Raw genomic sequence first — 8,714 nt, forward strand, 5'->3', positions numbered from 1 at the left:
TTCAGGACACAGGCCAAATTATATCACGATTTGTGGTTTTCAGATTATTTCTTTGACTAAATGTCAAAAAAGCTAAACAAAATCTTTACCAAAATTCTCAAAAAAAGCAACCGGGACTAACTTTACATCAAGCTTGTTTCAATCAGAGCAAGAGGTTGTGTTTGAACTTCACATCCCAAAACCATTTAGCTCCATTGCTTATATGTGCACATTCAGCACAATCATGATAAAATCAACGGACTGATTTTTATTATTTTATTACATAAGCAATAAGATCCAACATTGGGGAAAAGAGAAACAAGAATTGAATGATGTTTCAGAAACTGTTTGAGCATCTCTGTTCATGTTTTTGTCACATCCTGTTGATGGACTAGTGACCCTGACTGACTCCCAGGTGTCTCAACTGGGAGGAATGAGATGCTTTGTCTGCTGCAGTTTGTGATTTAGTCTCAGAAAATGATGCATAGCTTTACACTCAAATCTACTTTTTTGAACTCTTAGAGGGTTATCAGCAGGTTAGAGAAGAATCCTTAGGTCAAATTAAAAAAGCATTTTCCAATTTGTTGAGCTGCATTCACCTGCATGAAACGCAATGCAAGTAGGCCAAAAACTAAATGTTATTTATTTATATTTGAGAACCGTTGTTGCATGTCACCCTTTTTTACGTCACATTTGTAATAAATAAAATATATATTTATTTTTCTACTCATACATTTTCAAGTGACTTTTCTGCTTTATGTGTGAATAAAATAGACCCAATGTACTCCAACAATGAGGTTTGTGGAGGTAGCATTCAGATCCTCCTTTTAAGTATTAAGCACAATACCATATTTTAGACCAAGTAAAGTCTTGGGTTTAAAAATGTGACTTAAGGGTACAAAGTATTATCCACAAATCATGGTTTACATATCAAAAGAACTCTTTGTGTACACAGTTTAAGTATATGTGTTGTTTAGTTTACCAGCCTCTGTCATAAACGGTTAAAACAAGAGAAACAGTCAAGAAGCAGAAGATTGAGAGTGTGTGTGTATGTAGGAAAACATCTTGATGGGTTGTGTCCGGGAAGGCAGAGATGGAGTATAGGGGGCCTGGTGGTGAGGGTTGATCGCAGGGTGGCTCGGGGGGGGGGTCCTGAGTTTGATTTGATCCTGGAAGGCTCAATTAAGTGGTTCGTTTACCCCTCGTGTGGAGCTGGTGAATTGAAGCCAGGTCAGCTCCGGGTTGAGGTGTTGTTCATTATTTTTCCGCCTGTCGGATCTCATGAGCGGCCGCTGGAGACGGTGGCTGCTCGGCGGCCGAGGAGCAAAGGGCCAGCCGGTGGGGTACGTCAAACACACTCAAAGCCTCTCCCCTTGCCTGGGGGATTATGACCAACAAAGCATGTCCCACACCTGCACCGGCCAGCACAATGGAAACTCTGCGGGCCAATGGAGACGCAGGGAGAGAGCAGTTATTAGAGTCCCCCACCAATGAAATGGATTACATTAACCCCTTCAGTTGTTCTTCTTCCCGGAGCTTAAACATTGAACTGACAGACTCCACATCCAATTGAGAAAAAAATCCCGGTAACACTTTGTTACATCAGCTTTATTCCGGTTTATCCAATAGGGAAGTATTGTGTCTCCACTGTTAAACCGTGTGATGACTTGGTGAAGTGTTGTAAAGTTGTACTGAAACTTTAACCAGTGGGTTTTACTAACAGTGGGCTATTGTTGTTGATTGTACAGTGGCCTACTCAAGCAAGTCAGCAAGAACACTGTGTAAGAATAGGAAACCCTTTTGACCTTCAGGATCGTAATGCAGCTTTTAAGTTTCATTCACAAAGAGAAAGCAAACAAGACCTTCATGGTCTACTCAGTTTGAGGATGGAGTAATTTGTTAAAGGTCCCCTATTATACTGTTTTTTATCAATATATCATAGGTCTCAGATATATACAAAACATGTCTCTGAAGTGTTTGCCTCGAAATACCAAACAGATCATTGGAGCATCCCATAATCCCCTCTGTTTCAGCCCTGTTTTAAAAGTGCTGATTCTCTCTGTTACTTTAGATGAAAATAAGGAGCCACTCCCCACGCCCCTCTGGGAGATATTTGGTTAAAAATAACACATTAGCCGCGTTCTCACTAAGTACTTTGCCGTACTTAGTTCCCAGCACTTAGTTCCCCTATGGAACTAAGAGCCGATCGCGTTCACACCGGAATAAGTTCCCTGAGGGAAGATTACGCCGCTGACGTCACTTCGTCTTATTCTGCTTTGGGTTTACTGGCAGGCCGCAAACAACTTCACGGCGTATACTGCCACCCGAAGTCCCCGGCCGGAAGTCCCCGGAGTTGTGGACTGGCTTCAGTAGAAGCTGCTGGGACTCCCAGCAGCTTCTACTGAAGCCTTCAGAGTAAATCGCCAGAACGCCGACACCTCCTCATCTCCACATGTTTTATTTTGTGTTGCCATAAGTTAGTCTCTCTGCGTTTCTGCGCTGGGCGAATGCTAATGCTAATGCGAGGATAATAAAATGGCGGCTCTACAAAACATTTCAGAGTTTTATGGGGTGTGGTTTGCAATTCGCCCAGCCAATCAAAACTGGGGCACTTTTCTTCCCCCGGGAGAGTACCACCTCTCAGCAGGCACTAAAAATGGAGGTAAAAGTTCTCGGCACTAAGTACTCTTTTTGGTGTGAACACGACATAAGGGTTACTAATGGAACTAAACGGGAAAAGTACGGGGAAAAGTACTCCGGTGTGAACACGCCTAATGGTGCTCTAGGAGGAGATTCAAGTCCTAAGGGGGGGGCAAAAAATCGTTATGACATCATAAAGTGGCCAAAATCTGATCAGCTCATTTTCAGACAGGTTTTTATATAAATGGATCAGGACAAAAAGAGAGAGAATCTTTTTTCCTGAAATTTTCAGAATCTCTTTACACAGAGGGGACACATGTTGATGTAGAAAAGACATGAAAAAATTGATTTTGCATAATAGGTGACCTTTAAAGAAGTCAGGTGTCCGACCACTATAGGATATTCAAGTGACACGCCATATTTATATAAACATAATAAGTGGCCTTAAGATTTGTAGTTTGGGTAATTTGGATTCATGGGGAACGGAGGGTTACAATTGTTTTTTTTAAAGCACATCTTTGGGAAAGTTATGCATTTCCATGGATATTCAAAATATAGAGATGTCAGAAAACTAAAGTTGAAATGCGGATTGACATGCAACAAATCCCAAACTCAGGACGTAGCTGTTCATTATCTGTAACCACTTGGCAGGCAAGGTCAAGTTGTGTTGTGAAGAAAATACACAAAACATCCAAAGAAACTCATTCTTTCAATACATTTTAGTTTCCACACATGTGCCTTCCCAGCATCATTGGTATCTTCTGGCATAACACTTGTTTGGAGATGGTGATGCCATGCTGCAATATTAAGACCTGTAGCTCCTGACTTGAAAATGTTCAACATAATATTAAATGAGTCAATTAAGTAACCTTCTTTTAAAGAACAATGCAGGTGCAGTATATTAATGTGTGTTAGGTGTGAGTAGGCCTGAGAGGTATAGGTGCTTTGTCCATTTGCTCAAGAAGTCTCTATATTGGGCAAATTATGGCAAGCTGTTCTGTGAATCATAATACAATGGATATATACAGGACTGTCTCAGAAAATTAGAATATTGTGATAAAGTTCTTTATTTTCTGTAATGCAATTAAAAAAACAAAAATGTCATACATTCTGGATTCATTACAAATCAACTGAAATATTGCAAGCCTTTTATTATTTTAATATTGCTGATTATGGCATACAGCTTAAGAAAACTCAAAAATCCTATCTCAAAAAATTAGAATAGTTCCTCAGACCAAGTAAAAAAAAAAGATTTATAACAGCAAAACACAATCAAACATTTGAAAATGTCCATTAATGCACTCAGTACTTGGTTGGGAATCCTTTTGCACGGATTACTGCATCAATGCGGCGTGGCATGGAGGCAATCAGCCTGTGGCATTGCTGAGGTGTTATGGATGCCCAGGATGCTTCAATAGCGGCCTTTAGCTCATTAGCATTGTTGGGTCTGGTGTCTTTCAGCTTCTTCTTCACAATACCCCACATATTCTCTATGGGGTTCAGGTCAGGGGAATTTGCAGGCCAATCGAGGACAGTAATGCCATGGTCAGTACACCAGTTACTGGTGGTTTTGGCACTGTGGGCAGGTGCCAGATCATGCTGGAAAATGAATTCCTCATCTCCATAGAGCTTTTCAGCAGACGGAAGCATGTAGTGCTCTAAAATCTCTTGGTACACAGCTGCATTTACTCTGGGCTTGATGAAACACAGTGGACCAACACCAGCAGCTGACATGGCTCCCCAAACCATCGCTGACTGTGGGAACTTCACACTGGATTTCAAGCAACTTGGATTTTGCTCCTCTCCAGCCTTTCTCCAGACTCTGGCGCCTTGACTTCCAAATGAAATACAAAACTTGCTTTCGTCTGAAAAGAGGACTTTGGACCACTGTGCAACTGTCCAGTGCTTCTTTTCCTTAGCCCAAGTCAGACGCCTCTTCCGTTGTCTTGAGTTCAGAAGTGGCTTGACCATGGGAATACGGCTATTGTAGCCCATTTCCCGGACACGTCTGTGAACAGTGACTTTTGATACCTGGACTCCAGCTTCAGTCCACTGTCTTTGAAGCTCCCCCAAATTCTGGAAGCGACTCTTCTTCACAATGCTGTTAAGGCTGCGGTCATCTCTCTTGGTTGTGCAGCGTTTCCTGCCACATTTCCCCCTTCCAACAGACTTTTTGTGGATGTGTTTTGAAACTGCACTCTGTGAACAGCTTGCTCTTTGAGAAATTTCTTTTTGTGTCTTACCCTCCTGATGGAGGGTGTCAATGACGGTCCTCTGGACAGCAGTCAGATCAGCAGTCTTCCCCATACTTGTGATTTAGTTTACTGAACCAAGCTGAGTGTTTTTCAAGGCTCAGGAAACCCTTGCAGGTGTTTCGAGTTAATTAGACGATTCAAGTGATTCGTTGAACACCCTACTAGTATACTTTTTCATGATATTCTAATATTTAGAGATAGGATATTTGAGTTTTCTTAAGCTGTATTACATAATCAGCAATATTAAAATAATAAAAGGCTTGCAATATTTCAGTTGATTTGTAATGAATCCAGAATGTATGACATTTTTGTTTTTTTAATTGCATTACAGAAAATAAAGAACTTTATCACAATATTCTAATTTTCTGAGACAGTCCTGTATGTCTTAAATCCAGAATATGTCATACAGTGTATATTCCTCGCTGTTTTTGGCTTACAATTATCCTTCAATAGGCGCGTTCACACCCGAGTACTTTTCCCCGTACTTTTCCCGTTTAGTTCCGTTAGTACTTAGTGCCGGGAATTTTTACCCCCATTTTTAGTGCCTGCCAAAAAAGTACCAATTTCTATTGGCTGGGCGAATTGCAAACCACGCCCCGTAAAACTCTGAAATTTTTTTTGAAGCCGCCATTATATTTGCTATCATTAGCATTAGAGAGAGAATAACTTATGGCAACACAAAAAAAACATGGGAGCGGTGGAGTGATACGCCGTGAAGTTGTTTGCTGCCTGCCAGTAAACCCAAAGCAGAAGAAGGCGAAGTGACATCAGCGGCTCATTTGCATAATCTTCCCTCAGGGAAAAGTACTCCGGTGTGAACACGATTGGTACTTAGTGCCCTGGGGTACTAAGTGCCGGGGCACTAAGTACGGCAAAGTACTTGATGTGAAAGCGGCTAATCTCATTCTTTCTGTAATCTGCTTTGGGTAAGAGCATCATCTGATCATGTCAGTTTCAATTTAAGTGTCATTAACTACACATCAATACTCTGTGTGCTGTATACAGTGCATTATTGGTGTAGATAGGAATATTCAATAATCTCAGTGTCCAATTTCTCTAACTGTATCAACAAATAAACAGCATTGTTTACCCATAACTGTTCAGCGGTACCGCAGCCTGTGAGTGTGTTTGGGGTTTGTTTCAGATGTGTTTTGGAACAACAGTGCAGAAGGATACTCAAATATTTTTTGACGATGGAGGGAGTCAGTCCCCATGGAACTTGTCGTGGACGAATTAGACCGAAGCTCAGAGGAATGCATGTCGCTGCCCTCATCCTCAACCCCTGTCCCCTCCACACACACTCCCTCCTCCTCTCTTTTCTCCTTTAATTGGGCCCGTTTCCTGGCACCTCTCCAGATCACACTGTCAATTTACACTGCGTAATAAGCTATTAGCCCCGGCTGGACCGGGTTAGACCACCACCCCACGCTAATCGACATGGACATGGTCATTGTGTGGGACTGGGACTCAGGACAGCACAGTCCGGCTTTTGTTTTTGCCCGGACCTCAGAGCCCTGGACGCCCACACCCTGGCTAGCAGAAGCATGAGGGGTGAGAAGGGTGGGAGGTAAACAGAAGGGGAGATCAAGGCGAGGCGAACTCGCTCCCGGTGCCCCCTAGGACACAACAAAACAAACTGTAACACCTTTGGTTCAGTCATCTTGCTTTGGCAAAAATATGACTTTCTGCCGCGTCCCAAAACAATGGAGCACCTGTTAGAAAATGAACCCACCGCCCCCCCCCCCCCCATCAGCAGGAACTACAGTAAAAACTAACAAAGCAAGTCACCTTTAATATATTTGATCCACCACATTTACAAATGTTTGTCAAGAGTTGAAATGTTAATGAACTCCTCAAAAGCTTTAAAGAGCAAAACGTTGTAGCAAGTATAGTATTTTCAATACATTCTGCTCACATGAAACCGCATTTCTCAGGTACTTTACTTGCTTTTTTAACAAATAACAAATGTTATTTTGGTTCAATAAGAAGACTCTTTATACAACAGTTGCTCAATTTAGTGGAACATTTAAGTGTACACATGCAAGAAGGGCCTTTTAGCAAGTGTATTTGACCAGGTACCAAAGCCAATAAACCAAGTTTATTGATGTATTTATAAGGCCTTTAAACAATCTTACTATTAGATTAAATAGTCATGAAGCAAACAAGTTTCTCCCACTTCACTAGTTGACAGAAATATAAACTTATGTTTTCTTCACTTGGCTTTCTCTGATGCTTTAACTTAATGACCTGTTTTTTTCTTTTTATCGTCAAAAATGTAGACAAATATCTTGCCAACCTGGGAAGGTTGACATGCATGACCAGGGAAGTTTATAATATATATAATAATTTGTGCATGACCAACACCTGCAATGGTACCTCCTCTTGCAGACCTTTTAATGAAAATGTTTTTAATATGAGTGCAGTTTGCTCAGCGCAATGGGATAGGGGAGGGAACCTTCCTAAACCATGTTACATCTCTTGAACAAGTCCTGACACCTCCGGGCAGAAAATGAAGGGGTTAGACGAGGCCTTGGCGCTGCAGCCTGTCTGAGGAGCTAATACTTGCACACAGGCTTGGCAGGGAGGGGGACACAGCCGTATTTCATGTTGGGGATGTACAGTCTTCACGCACATCTCTTAGTTTCAATGTTTTTTGTCACCAGGAGTAGATTCTGAACTTCTTCTCCTGAATGATTGATATGCAGGGGGATAAATCAAGTGTAAGGAAGTCTGTTGATAGGAACGATGGTTAATTACTCTGCTGGAAACCCAAATAGTGAAGTCTTTTTTTAGGGTTTTGTGTTTCGGATATCAAAGATGTCAGTGTGTTCATGTGTGTTCAGAGGAATGCTGAGGGCAGGCTGGGACAGAGCTGTGAACAGGTGCATGATGGGGAGTGGATCGGAGTGTGTGTGTATGTATGTGTGTGTGTGTGTGTGTGTGTGTGTGTGTGTGTGTGTGTGTGTGTGTGTGTGTGTGTGTGTGTGTGTGTGTGTGTGTGTGTGTGTGTGTGTGTGTGTGTGTGTGTGTGTGTGTGTGTGTGTGTGTGTGTGTGTGTGTGTGTGTGTGTGTGTGTGTGTGTGTGGGGGGTTGAATTTTGAAATTGTTAGGAGGTCTTTACTTCTACAACTTGAACAAGACATTAAAGTTTTCCAAACAAACAAGTGTTGTTCATAGATATGAAACAAAACTTTCAGATTATTTTACTAACTGTCTTACTTTAACATCTATCTATCTATCTAAACCCCCCTTTTCCCCTTACACACACACCCTCCCACCCTCTAATCCAGCCCCCTCTGAGCTCAGGGTCCTGGGTAAAGGTTCATCCAGAGGGCGGAATCAGCCTCCATGGCAAAGCAAGAACTGAGGAGGTGGGAGTGTAAAGGGGGAGCATTCAGTATGGTGGGGAGGTTGAGGGGATGTGCATGTGCTAGGGTGCATAGAAGGGTTGGGGAGGGGTGCTCAGAATGAGAGAGAGCATAATTCCTGGAGCACGATGGCGGGGTTATGTAGGGTGTGTGTGTCGGGGGTTCAGTGATTCTGAGGTTCCTCACCCATATTTTTCTGGGTTCACTGCTCCGAGCTGCTGCCCAGCACAGACTGTGGAGGGAAAGATGACAACAAGGAAGAATGCAGCTGTCTGAAGTAACACAAACTATTTTAATATGTCTAAGTGACACAACCCCCTGACCTAATGGGATAAATACAATATTTAAATATTACACGCAGCATTTATATGAATTTAAGTGAGTCTTCAAGTCTCTTTTAAAACCTAAAAAGCCCTCCCAGCGTACTTACTTGGCCGTACCAGGATAGAAGTAAAGCCTTTGGTTTTGCATG

General features: G+C 42.2%; 1 protein-coding gene across 1 annotated transcript in view; it reads left to right on the top strand.

Moving 5' to 3' along the window:
• cfd (complement factor D (adipsin)) overlaps positions 1-8,714 on the top strand; it is a 217,072-nt gene that overhangs the window by 205,980 nt on the left and 2,378 nt on the right. The window lies entirely within an intron of this gene.

Source organism: Notothenia rossii (assembly GCF_949606895.1).
Source record: "Notothenia rossii genome assembly, chromosome: 7".
NCBI lineage: Eukaryota > Metazoa > Chordata > Actinopteri > Perciformes > Nototheniidae > Notothenia > Notothenia rossii.